General features: G+C 39.4%; 1 protein-coding gene across 1 annotated transcript in view; it reads right to left on the bottom strand.

Moving 5' to 3' along the window:
* The window catches only part of MRPS27 (mitochondrial ribosomal protein S27), a 1100726-nt gene that overhangs the window by 699903 nt on the left and 387104 nt on the right, over positions 1-13719 (bottom strand). The window lies entirely within an intron of this gene.

Raw genomic sequence — 13719 nt, 5'->3', positions numbered from 1 at the left:
TTTGAGATCCATTCTTCCTCTGTTCCCCAGGCTGGAGTGCAGTGGCGTAGTCTCGTCCCACGGCAACCTCTGCCTCCCTGGTTCAAACGATTCTCCTGCCTCAGCTTCCCAAGTAGTTGGGATTACAGGCATGTGCCATTGCGCCCGGCTAATTTTTATATTTTTAGTAAAGATGGGGGTTTCACCATGTTGGCCAGGCTGGTCTCGAACCCCTGACCTCAGGTGATCCACCTTGGCCTCAAAGTGTTGGGATTACAGGTGTGAGCCACCACGCCCGGCCTTGTCATACAGTCTTTTATCTGAGATTTAGAACAGGAAAGAGCCTAAGATTACATCAGTACAATGCAAAAACTTTTAAGAGAAATGAGGCTTGGGTTTCTTTTTCTTTGTTACCTGGCCCTGAAAATATTTGAGATACTTCTGTTGTGTTAACAAGAAAAGAAAATTGGAACTTAGATACCGTGTTCTAAAACACATCCTCAAGAGATTAATATTCTAGAATTTTAGGATTTAGGTTGTGGGGAAAAGATAATTAAAATCAGCCTAATTCTTGTTCAAGATTAGAAACCAAAAGTCATTTCTAAGTCGTCAATATTTTAGTGACACTAAAGCCTTATCCATTTTATGCAAATGATCTTTTCCTTCTCAGCTCGGGTGATTAAACCATCATAATGATAAATGAGTAAGCCTGGCTTAACAATTTTTAGACTGGTGGGCATTCTTGTAATGAGTGCATAATCAGTATAACTCCACAATTTCACGTGGTTCTTTAAGAATGATTGGAAAAGTGGCAGTAGGATCTACACAGCTAACTTTTAATTTCCTTTGTGTACTACACAGTGGAATATGGAATTGCCAAAGCTCTGTCATTTTTTAAATTCTTAATTTCTGAGTCTTGTGTTAATTTGATGTAAAAGTTTAAGAACCTCCTGAAACATCTCCAGTATGTAGATAGACACAAATAATTTACACATTACAAATTGTAAATTTTTTTTTTAATTGAGAGGAGTCTCGCTCTGTCTCCCAGTCTTCAGTGGCACAATATCCGCTCCCTGCAACTTCCACCTCCTAGGTGACAGAGTTTGGCCATGTTGGCCAGGCAGGTCTCAAACTCCTGACCTCAAGTGAAATGCCCATCTTTGCCTCCCAAAGCGCTGGGATTACAGGTGTGAGCCACCACCCCGGCCACAGTTTGTAAATTTCTAAACCATTGGCAAGAGCAATACAGAGAAGAGTTGTTAACACTGAGACCCTTTAGGTTTTTGTGCCAGGCAGTTCATTTATATGCATGTGATTGATGGCAGTCTTACGCTGATGTTTTAAATCTTAAGTATTCTTTTCAAGCTTTATGTTACTTCTTGAAGAACTTGAAACAATTTTAAGAAAGACAAGTGAACAGTTAAATGAATAGTAATAGAACTACCTAGTGTTAACTGCTAATATTCTTGTGTACGTACATAAATATATGGTGAGTTTGTGTTTTTAGTTATATCCAGAATTGTTTAATATACATTGAGACCTACGTATTATTCTATAAGCAATTTATGCAATTATACTGTTGTTGGACATTCCGAAGTTACTGCTAATTTTTCACTCTTAGAAATAAAGTTGTAGTGAGAGTCACAATGCTTAAATGTTTGCAAACATCTGTAGCGATTTCTTAGTGAAACTAGCAGGTCAAAGGTAGTTGGTGTAGTTAAATTACCTTTCAGTTAAATTGTACTAATTTTCATATCCAGCACCAACTTCAGTGGATTCTGTCATGTGTGCTGTAAGTTGTGATTTAATAGCATGATTTTGTATGAAATTTTACATACAAAATCTAGGTTTTTATATTACATATTTAACAGTTGTTTGAGTCTTACATTGCAGGCAGTGTTCTGTGATCTCATGGAGCTTCACATTCTCTTTTAGGGAGACAGATAGTAGTGTGTTAATGGTGGCAAGTGCCCATAAGGAAAGGAGGAGATGGAAGGTGATGATAGTGGGGGAGGTTGCTTTCTCGAATGGAGTAAGGAAGTAGGTCTGAGAGGGTGCCATATGAGCAAAACGCTGAAGAAATGATGCATGTCTGAGGAAGATTATTTCAGGTAAAGGGAACAATAAAGACAGATGTCCCAAAAACCGTAATGCGTTTGTGTAAAATAAATGAGAGGGTTCTAATTTGAGCACCCAAAGTAAGGGAGAAGAGTAGATTAGATGTAAGAGGTAACTGGAAGGCCACATGGTATAAGTGTTACATGTGAATGAAGTAAAGGGCCATTGTAGGGTTTTGGGTTAGAAAAGTGATGTAATTGAAAATAGACGATAGCACAAAGGTCAAAGCAAGTAGATGCTTTAGGGAATGCTATTATGAACAGGGAAGAGTTATCAGTGGCTTGAATCAGAGTGTAGTGGGGAAGGTGAAAAGTGGCTGGATATGTTTTGAGGAGGAATCAACATTTGCCAACATACTGGATTTGGGTTGTGGAGAGAAGAATCACAAATGGCTCTTCAGACTTGGCCTGACTTGAGCAGCTGGAAGGGTGGAATTTACCTTAACCAAAGTAAGGAAGATCTGGCATTTGGTTTGAGACACCCACGAGAAGTAGAGTAGGCAGTTGGAGTTCAGGGAGATAACCTGACTAAAGATGGAAAGCTGGAAGTTGGTGTAAATACTGTTTCAAATCATTGAACAAGAACATCATCCGAGGACTGGAACAATTAAAGATGGTAGGGACTAACCCTGTAGCACTCAACATTAAAGTCTGAGAGCTGACTAAAAATCAAAGGAGCATAGTATTCGATGTATATTGTCTGCAGTGAGAATTACATTTATAGTATGAAGGTCATTATTTTGGTAGATTTTTGTATGGCTATGGGAGACGTAGAATGAGAGCCATCTCCTTCCTCTCTTCTAGGTTTCTACAAAGCTTGGGATTCTGTTTTCCTCAAGGCCAAGTTCAGTGGCTTTGTTTCTTTAAAACAGTTGTTCAAGAAATTTGGAAGCTTATGAAGAGTGAATAAACAGGCCAAAGTGGCCAGATTACTACCTTGAATATTACCAGCTTGTAGTGTCTACATTCAAAATAAAACACCATCCCCCAAAAAAAGATGAGCAACAAGTTTTTGTAATTAGATGAGATTATTTTAGAGTTCATATGAAAAAGGCAAGGCAGAAAAATTTTTAAAAACAGTAATGAGTGTGGAACAATGCCAGTTTGACATTCTTTTAAATTATGGCTTCAGGAATTTATGATGCATGAATAAGCAGCTTGGAAGAACTAAGTTTAGAAACATCTAAATACACTAATATATTTGGAAACTATTTTATGGCACTTGAAAGTATTACAATTTTTAAAAGGCCAGGTGCGTTGGCTCATGCCTATAATCTCAGCACCTTGGGAGGCCAAGGCAGGTGGATCTTGAGCTCAGGAGTTCGAGACTAGCCTAGGCAGCATGGTGAAACCCCATCTCTACAAAAAATACAAAAATTACCTGGGCGTTGTGGCACTTTGGTTGGACAAGTTGGGAGGATTGCTTAAGCCCAGGAGTTCAAGACCAGCCTGGGTGACTTAGGGAGATGCCCATCTTTACAAAAAGTAAAAGCCGAGCATAGTATCGCACACCTGTGGTCCTAGCTACTTTTGGGAGGCTGGTTGGGGAGGATCGCTTGAGCCTAGGAGTTGAAGATTGCATTGAGCTGTGATGATGCCACTGCACTCCAGAATGGACAGCAGAATGACACCCTGTCTCAAAAAAAAAAAAAAAAAAAAGTCTGCATGACAGTAAAGCTTGGGAAAAACTTAACAGACTCCTTTCACAGAAAATGGTAACTTTCTAAACAAAACACTACAAGTCAGGATGGCCCAATAGAAAAGTAGGCAATGGGTATGTATAGTTCACAAGCTTGAATTTAAGTTTTAAAGATAGTCACCCCAATCAACTGAAATTTAATAGGTCACATACACATTAACAAAGGTGAAAGAGGTTTGAGGACATACTCTTACCTAGGGAATACAGAAAGACATTCATACATCGCTAGTAGGAGCAAATTAGTACAACATGAAGGAAACATAAATCAGTAATATATTTAAAATATATGTGTGTGTGTGTGTATAGTTTGACCTATAAATCATCCCCTAAGTAACCTGCATGATAGCCCATAAATAAACAGAAAGGTGCTAAATAATCTTCACATTCTCTGAACTGGCAAAAATTGAAAACACAGTTGCTATCAGTTGTTAGGATGAATGATGGAGGAATAGGAACTTACACTGATGATTTAGTCCAACTACTTTGGAAACCAATTTACCATTACCCAGTAAGATTGAACACTTGCATAGGCTAAAACCTAGGCCTACCCCAGACCTATGTTCTACCGCCAAGGTATGTGTACAGTGTATACATGCCTTAGAATAACTTGACATATGTGCCAGGAAACAAGAATGTATATCAGCATTGTAATAGCAAAAAAACAAAAAGGAATAACCCAAATGCCCGAAAGAATGGGTAAATTTTTAAAATAGAACTTGGCCAAAAAAGCCAGTCTCAATTCTGTACCTAAAGAGAAGCCATTTATATCGAAGTTTAACAACAAAAAATACATAGTGATGCATGTATACATGTATAATACAAAATTAAGATGGTTACATCTTTGAAGCAGAGCTGAGAATACAATCATGAACATCTGTGCACCTGGGTGGTGGGCACATAGATATTCTTATTTAAATGGTACATAAATACTCATTTCACACACAACTTCATTGCACCAGAGAAGACCTATTTGCTTACCATGCAATGGCAACATATCTTTATTTATTTATTTTTTTTTTTAGCAAGTTCACCTTTTATAATAAAACTAGGACTGAGAAAAAAGGCAGTTTTTTTTTGTTTGTTTTTGGTTTTTTGGTTTTGTTTTGTTTGAGATGGAGTTTTGCTCTTGTCACCCAGGCTGGAGAGCAATGGCACAATCTTGGCTCACTGCAACCTCTGCCTCCCTGTTTTAGCGATTCTCCTGCCTCAGCCTCCTGAGTAGCTGGGATTACAGGTGCCCGCCAGCATGCCCAGCTAATTTTTTATTTATTTATTTATTTTTAAATAGCAGAGACAGGGTTTTACCACGTTGGCCCAGCTAGTCTCGAACTCCTGACCTCAGGTGATTCACCTGCCTCGGCCTTCCAAAGTGCTGGGTTTGCAGGCATGAGCCACTATGCCCATCCTAAAAAGGCAAGTTTATAACAACACTTAGCATATGATGTGTTAACTTAAGATCATTTCAATCCAGTATTCTTGGGAACAAAAGAGCGTAAGAGCTTTTGTTGTTAAACTCAAGTATTAAATATTTTCTACAAGGACAGATAACATATTAGGTTGGTGCAAAAGTAATTGACATTCTTACCATTGAAATTTTACCATCTTTACTGACAAATTCCTTAAGTACTTCCACTTTTTCACTTTGAAGGCACATATTCCCAACTAGAGAAGTATATCTGAGATGCTATCTTCTTAACACTTCCTTACAGTTTAAAAGTTAGCACTTGTTCGAAGGCCCACTCTTTATACGTGAAAAGAAAGGAATTAAGGTTACTAAGTCTTTCCCATGTATGCTAGGATTTTACAAGCATTTCTGTTTTTGTTAAACCTCATCCTTTATTTGTCCCTTGTAGGCATGCACATTTTCCTTAAGATTCTTAAAATGAGTTTTATTTTTCTTGAGATTCTCTTAGGACTCTAAGCTTAAGCTATACCCAGTGATGTATAAATCAAAATATTTCCATTAGAGGGAGCCATTTACCTAGATTAACTCTGGAATGCTAGTATCAGAACAGTATTTTATAGGAATGTAAGGTATGTACATATAATAAGCATATTTCCACCTCTTAAGGTCACTTCAACATGCATTTTTACATGAAAATAATCTTGAAAACATTTTTTAGAGTAGTTTTAAAATGTCAGTGCTATTCTCACCTTGGAATGCAGGAAACCTTCAAGATATTTCCTTAAGTCCAAGTACAGAGTTTATGATATAGACAGGACATTTCAAACGTCAATGGACATGTGGTCTCCTGAGAATCTTGTGAAAATGCATCTCTTGATTCTTAAAGTCTGGATTGGTCCTGAGATTGTGTATTTCTCACAGGCTCTCTTGTGATGCCTCATTGTTTGTTTATGGACCTCACTCACTTTGAGTTAGCAAGAACCCAGAGAGTTCTTGGAAAATTGAAGTTCCGTTTTAACCAACAATAACAAAATAGCATGTACACTTCACAAGATATCGGAGGCTTTGTGTATTTTGTTTGCTCAAGTATCTCCAGTGCCCTGAACGATTCCTGAAACAAAATAAATGCTCAGTAAAAATTTGTTGAATGAATGAGGACATGTCTAAGTGTTTTATGTATATTAACTCATTTAATCTTAACAGCCTCTGAGGTAAGTTCTATTATTCCTGGCTCACAGAGAAGCAAATAAGTCATATGTAATGAAACCAGGATTTGAACCCAAATAATTGGTCAGTGTGACCCAAGAGCCCATGCTTTAACAAAAATACTTCCACCGCCACCCGTTTTTAAAGTTGTTACCAACATGGTGCTCAAGTATCAGACTGATACAGGTGATTATTGTCCAAAGGCCTGATATATCTGTGTATGGTTGCTTGTTGCTGTCTGATGGTGAGGTTCGCTATGCCACAACATAGAGTCCTGATGATGGTAGTCAAGACTGCACACTGTTGGTGTGGGGAGCACTTCCCCACTCTGATTTGGCTCACACATCGGGGGTGGGAAAGAAACAAGAGAAACATTCCGTTAAGACTCACTTAGGTTTAATGAAGGAACAAGGTGCCCACTAGTCCCTAACCCATTATCTAATTTGGTTAAGTCTTATAGTTTCATCAGCCAAAGGAATGAACTGTCATAATCCCAAATTAAAGATGATTGATAAAGACAGGAGCTCCTCAAGTGTTCGTTGGCAACCAGCTAAGTGGAGTTATTTAATATCTATTTTTCAGGCTTTCTGCTGCACCAGAGATCAGTACTAAGCTATCTTCTGTGGCTTTCTGATAGGAATTGCCATTCCAGTTATATCATCATATTGTCAGAAGAAAGTTTTATTTGGCATTGTTACTTTTTCTAATCTTCCAAAGCCACCAATTTAATCTTACTTGCAAATCTGGCAAAAAAAAAAAAAAAAAAAAAAAAAAAAAGAAAAATAGATGGCTACTTCAAATTTTTCTATCTACCAGAAGTTTGTACATAAATAGTGGGATGTGTGGTATTAATAAACACATTTACTGTTCAACTAATCCATTTTCTGTCTGCAGCGAATTTGTTTTGTGACTGAAAGTTAAATTCCTGTAGCTTTGTATTTAATACTGAATAATAATGTCCCAATTTAAAAAAAAATTTTTTGGAGATGTAATCTCACTCTGTCACTGAGGCTGGAGTACAGTGGCGCGATCTCGGCTCACTACAACCTCTGCCTCCCGGGTTCGAGTGATTCGCCTGGCTCAGCCTCCTGAGTAGCTGGGATTACAGGGGTGCGCCACCACACCGGCTAACTTTTAAATATTTTTAGTAGAGATGGTGTTTCACCATGTTGGCCAGACTGGCCTCAAACTCCTGACCTCAAGTGATACACCCACCTCAGCCTCCCAAAGTGCTGGGATTACAGGCATGAGCCACCGCACCCGGACCCAATGAAAACGATTTTGTTGAATAGGAAGATTCACAGATACCTCAGAAAGCTTCTATCTTCTTCTTAGGAAACATAAAAGATAACCTGTATATGTAAATTCAAAGTTACCTAAGACCTTCTCCTACCTTTTAGATATCTTTATTTCCTGTAATCCCAAAGTCCCTTAAACATATATTCTCCAACCTCTGCTCCCAATACTTTGCAGAAATACTTGACATACTAAGATTGTTTGTTTCTTATAGTTCTTTTGGGCCTATCAAATTTTCACAGGTTTCTGTGTCATCTGGCCCTTTCTGTGTCTCCCAGCTCAGTCTCCCTCTCCCTCACCCCTCTTCCTCTTTTGGGAAATACACTCCCTCTCCCTGTCTCCTCCCTCTCTCCTTCTCTCTCTTTCCCCTTTCCCCTCCCCCTGCCACATGACTTCTCTGTTCCTTCATCAGAGTGAGGAGAACCTTAAGGTCTTCATACCATCAGTTTCAAATGTCTGAACTGCTAATCAAGTTCAGCCCACACTCTGGAGGACAAGAATGAAACCTCACCTCCTGGAAGGGGAGCATCTACATATCCTATTTGGAATTCCTCTCTAAAGAAGACTGTTCCTTCTCTCTTACTTATCTGTTTAATAATTTATATTAGTGTGGATTCATGAATATTTGTTGTATTCTTTGGATTATAATATAATACTATCATTATTTCATCACCCAGCTTGTTCTGGGTTAGACTATTGGGAATACTTTCAGATTGGTTCCTGTGTGTGTGTGTCGGTGGGGAGGGGTTGTTTGTTTGCTAGTTTTAGAAACAGGGTCTTGCTATGCTGCCCAGGCTGGGCTCAAACTGGGCTCAAGTGATCCTCTTGCCTCAGCCTCCAAAGTAGTTAGGATTGCAGGCACATGCCATTGCACCTAGCAGTGTACTTTTGACATACTCCCATCCTTTTTTATTTTGTGTCACTTCTTTACTTTCTGGCACTATATGATGCTCCAGGCTCATCTTGTATATTTCCTGCCCCAGCCGTAGAATTGGCTGTTTCCCTAAGAAGTCCTGGTTCTTTTTATTGGAGGATAGCATTTAGAAACCAAGATCAGGCCACTGTGTAAGTTAACTGCTACTGCCACTGTTCTAGTCCTCTCAGTGCGCAGGGCAAGGAAATAAATATGTGTATATGAACCCATGTATATCCACATATCTACATTTCTCTATTACTATAGGAAAAGAAACATAACTTCAAATATCTTCAGCTACAATCCATTCTAGTCTCTTCCCCCTCCACCTTCACTTTTACTTATTTATAATTTATTTTTCTGAAAGTAATAAACCTAGCTCCAATTATCTTCAGTGTGTTTACTTATTTGTTCAACTCTAGTAAACGTAGTTTCAGAATTACACGATTTTTGTAATTTTGTAATTTTCAAATTACACCATTTTCCCAAGTTACTTAGGTCAACTCCTTTTTTCATCATTACTTTCTTTTTTTTTTTTTTTTTTTTTTTTGAGACGGAGTCTCGCTCTGTCGCCCAGGCTGGAGTGCAGTGGCCGGATCTCAGCTCACTGCAAGCTCCGCCTCCCGGGTTTATGCCATTCTCCTGCCTCAGCCTCCCGAGTAGCTGGGACTACAGGCGCCCGCCACCTCGCCCGGCTAGTTTTTTTGTATTTTTAGTAGAGACGGGGTTTCACCATGTTAGCCAGGATGGTCTCGATCTCCTGACCTTGTGATCCGCCCGTCTCGGCCTCCCAAAGTGCTGGGATTACAGGCTTGAGCCACCGCGCCCGGCCTACCATCATTACTTTCAATGAGGTCATGACAAATAAATTCACTTCTCTCAATCTGCATTTCATACTTGGATTCCCACCTCCCCCGATTTCCCGATTAATTTTTCAAATCCATTTGCAATAAAAATTCTATTTTAACAAATGTAGCAAGACATGTCTTCACTACCCTAGCACTATGCAAAACAGTTCCATCACCCTAAATTCCTTCATATAGGCCCTTGGTAGTCAACCACTCACCCTTCCCTGGCAAGCCACTGATCTATTTTCCAACTCTATAGTTTTGTCTTTTCAATATCATAGAAATTGAATCATATAGCCTTTTGAATCTGGTTTCTTAGCAAAACGCATTTAAGATTCATTAGTTTTGTATGAATCAATGGCTCATTCCTTTTTATTTTATTTTTTTTTTTTTTGAGACGGAGTCTCACTCTGTCGCCCGGGCTGCAGTGCAGTGGCCGGATCTCAGCTCACTGCAAGCTCCACCTCCTAGGTTTACGCCATTCTCCTGCCTCAGCCTCCGAAGTAGCTGGGACTACAGGTGCCCGCCACCTCGCCCGGCTAGCTTTTTGTATTATTTAGTAGAGACGGGGTTTCACCGTGTTAGCCAGGATGGTCTCGATCTCCTGACCTCGTGATCCGCCCGTCTCGGCCTCCCAAAGTGCTGGGATTACAGGCTTGAGCCACCGCGCCCGGCCTTCCTTTTTATTATTAAGTTGTATTCCATTATATGGATATGCTACAGTTTATCATTTTACTTGTTGAACATCTTGGTTTCTATAACAACCATATATAAGCTATTCACTTGGGTAAATATTATTGAGTAAATATTGTTGTTCTTAGTGTATACGTTTTGGGGTAATTTTTTACAGGGAAATAAATGTTAATAACTACAACTCTTTTTCCCCCTGAAACACCTGAGAATAAGTTACAGAATGCCCCTTTATCCATAAATACCTCAAACTGTATGTCCTAATATATTCTCTTACATAGCCATAGAAAAATGATCAAAGTTAAGACTCAATTTGCAACCTTTGCAAAGAAAATTCCCAGGTCACTCACTGTATCCAGGTGGCTTTGTCTCTTCATTTCCAATCTGGAAAGATTCCTCAACCATTGTCTCTCATGACTGACACTTTTAAAGAGGAAAAACCAGTTGTTTTGTAGAATGTCTCACGACTTTGGTTCATCTACTGTTTCCTTTATATTGGATCCAGAAATATGCATTGTTGGCAGAAATACTATTCTACAAGGGAAACATACCAATTTGTACCATTATTAGTAATGTCAACTTTGATCTCTACCATGTTTTGCTATCTACCATGTTTCCCAAATGTAAAGTTACTACTTTCTCTGCAATTAATAAATATCTTGTGGGCCAATACTTGAAACTACAGTTGCCTACCACCACACCCTGCTAATTTGTTGTGTTTTTAGTAGAGATGGGGTTTCACCACATTGGCCAGGCTAGTCTTAAACTCCTGACCTCAAGGGATCCACCCACCTCGGCCTCCCAAAGTGCTGGGATTACAGGCATGAGCCACCAGCCCCGGTCACTTTTTAATATTTTTATCTCTTTCTCAATGTCTTCAGATATCTATCTTCCAGTTCACTAATTCTATCTTCGGTTCTGTTTATTCCTCCGCTTAATTTTTCCATTGAGTCTTTAATTTTATTTATTGTATTGAACTAAAAGTTCTAGTTGATGCTTTTTCAAATATGGTTACTTTATATAGTCTCTTATTTCCTTGCTTATTATTTTCAATTTCTTTTTTTGTGTGTAAACATGTTAAACATAATTTTTTTTTCTTTTTAGAGACAGGGTCTCACCCTGTTGCCTGAGCTGGAGTGCGGTGATATGATTATAGCTCACTGCAGCCTCAAACTACTGGGCTCAAGAGAGCCTCCTGAGTAGCTAGGACTGCAGGCACATGCTACCATGCCTGGGTAAGTTTTTTATTTTAGTTAGAGACAGGATCATACCATGTTGCCCAAGCTGGTCTTGAACTCCTAACCTCAAGTGATCCTCCCACCTTGGCCTACCAAAGTGCCAGGATTACAGGCATGAGCCACTGTGCCCAGCCAACATAGTTGTTTATACTCTGTGTCTGATAATTTCAATATCTGAATTCTTTGTATGTGTGATTCTCTTTTATTTATGGTGCCTGGTTTCCTTATGTTTCGTGATTTTTAAATTTGTTTATTTCATGTTTCTTAGAACTTTATTTGTGGAAGTTCTTGAGGCATGTGTTGAAATTACTGTTGTTCAGAGATAATTTATGTTTGCCTCTGCTATTTACTTGGCATACAAGCAACCCAGGGCCACTTTGAAATACATTTTCTGCTTGACCGTTGGTTGATTTTTTTTTTTAAGTAGCATGAACTCAGGCTGCACATTCATGTAACTCCTAGATTGTGGTTATGAATTTTTAGCAGAGATTTTCTCCATCTAGTGTGAAGGTCAAATTAGCAAATTTCCTTTCTATCCCCTTCTGTGTATAGGTTTATTTTGTGCTTAACTTTACCTTGATAATACTGTCTTTAGGGGGCCCAATTTATGATAAAGGTGATATTTTAAATCAATAGCAAAACGATGAAAATTTTAACTGTTGTGTTGTAACTAGAAACAGAATAAAGTTAGATTCCTATGTTATGACTCATCTAAACTTTATATTCTAAATAGGTTAAAGATTTCAAGGTAAGCTGGGTGCGGTGGCTCACACCTGTAATCCCGGCACTTTGGGAGGCCAAGGTGAGCAGATCACTTGAGGTCAGGAGTTCAAGACCAGCCTGGCCAACATGGTGAAATCCCGTCTCTACTAAAATACAAAAAAAAATTAACCAGGTGTGGTGATGCATGCTGTAATCCCAGCTACTCGGGAGGCTGAGGCAGGAGAATCGCTTGAACCCAAGATGGAGGTTGTGGTGAGCCAAGATTGTGCCACTGCACACCAGCCTGGGCAACAGGATGAGACTCCATCTCAAAAAAAAGAAGATTTAAAAATAAATGAAATAAAGGAAGATTGTAAATATACTCTTTATATTCTTCCTCTCCTGGAGCAGCTCAATAATTTGGTGAAAGTTATGGGGAAAATGTGATGAGTGCCAGAGCCCTCAGGGGAAGTCCCACCTATTAGACTGAGTTTTGGATTTTTTGGAGACAAGCAGGTAATATCCAGGAATGTATCTATGGCTACATGACAAACCACTCCAAAACCTAGTGGCTTAAAACAACAACAGTCCTTTATTGTTGCTTATGAATCTGTTATTTGGGGAGGTCTTAAAAAGAAATCACATATCTGTTCCACATTTTATTGGCAGGAATGGCTTGACTGGGCCTGAGGGATCCACTTTCAAAATGTCTCATTCACATGACGGCACCTTGGGACTGGCTGTAGGCCAGGAGCTCAGCTGGCCCTCAGTTCCTGGCTGTGTGAACTTCTCCATGGGCTGCAGGCTTCTTCACAGTGTGGTGGTCGGATTTCAAGATTAAATGTTCCAAGAGAACTATATGTATATTGCATTACCTTTTAGGACCTAGCCTCAAAAGCCATATAGCATTATTTTCATTGTAGTCACAATTCTGCCCAGCATCCAAGGGAGGAAACATGGACTTCCATCTCTAAATAGGAATGTACTATCAAAGTTACATTATAAGAACAGCATGTGGGATGGGACACAGTGTTTTGCCCATTTTTGGAAAATACATTCTGTCTCTAGGAGATAGGCTTGCGATAAATCTGCCTCTTTAATGTGGCTTGGAACACAGTCTGCTGAGCTCACCAATGCCCCTACACACCTCGGCAACTACAGCTACCAGACTGTTTCACAGGGCTTTGGGAGTTTTCCATCGGAGGAGAGGCCACTACATATCTATCCACACACCTACCTGGTAGCCACCATCACGACTAACTCATTCCAACTATCACAAGACTTCTTGAGTTTCAGTCCTGCCTCAACCACTGCGTGGCTAAAGGGCCTTTCTGTGTCTCAGTTTCTGTGTCTGTAAACTAAGGATAATAACAATACCTACCTCAGAGGATTGTCTTGAAGACTAAATGAGTTAACTCACCTAAAGACTTAGAACAGTGTCTGTCACAAAGTTAGCCTGAAGGAGTTCCTGCCTCAGGGACAGACTCACTCTATTCTGTACCCACCTGCCTATGTTTCTAGAGTAAAGTGAAAGTTGCTCCTGGCCAGAACGGGCCTTCCAAGTGTTGAGGTACAAGTAGCATCAACCAAAGAGTCACATGGAGGAGATCTGGGGCTGACCACTTT

The sequence above is a fragment of the Macaca thibetana genome, chromosome 6 (genome assembly GCF_024542745.1).
Source record: "Macaca thibetana thibetana isolate TM-01 chromosome 6, ASM2454274v1, whole genome shotgun sequence".
NCBI lineage: Eukaryota > Metazoa > Chordata > Mammalia > Primates > Cercopithecidae > Macaca > Macaca thibetana.
This window is presented reverse-complemented; position numbering and strand designations above follow the sequence as displayed.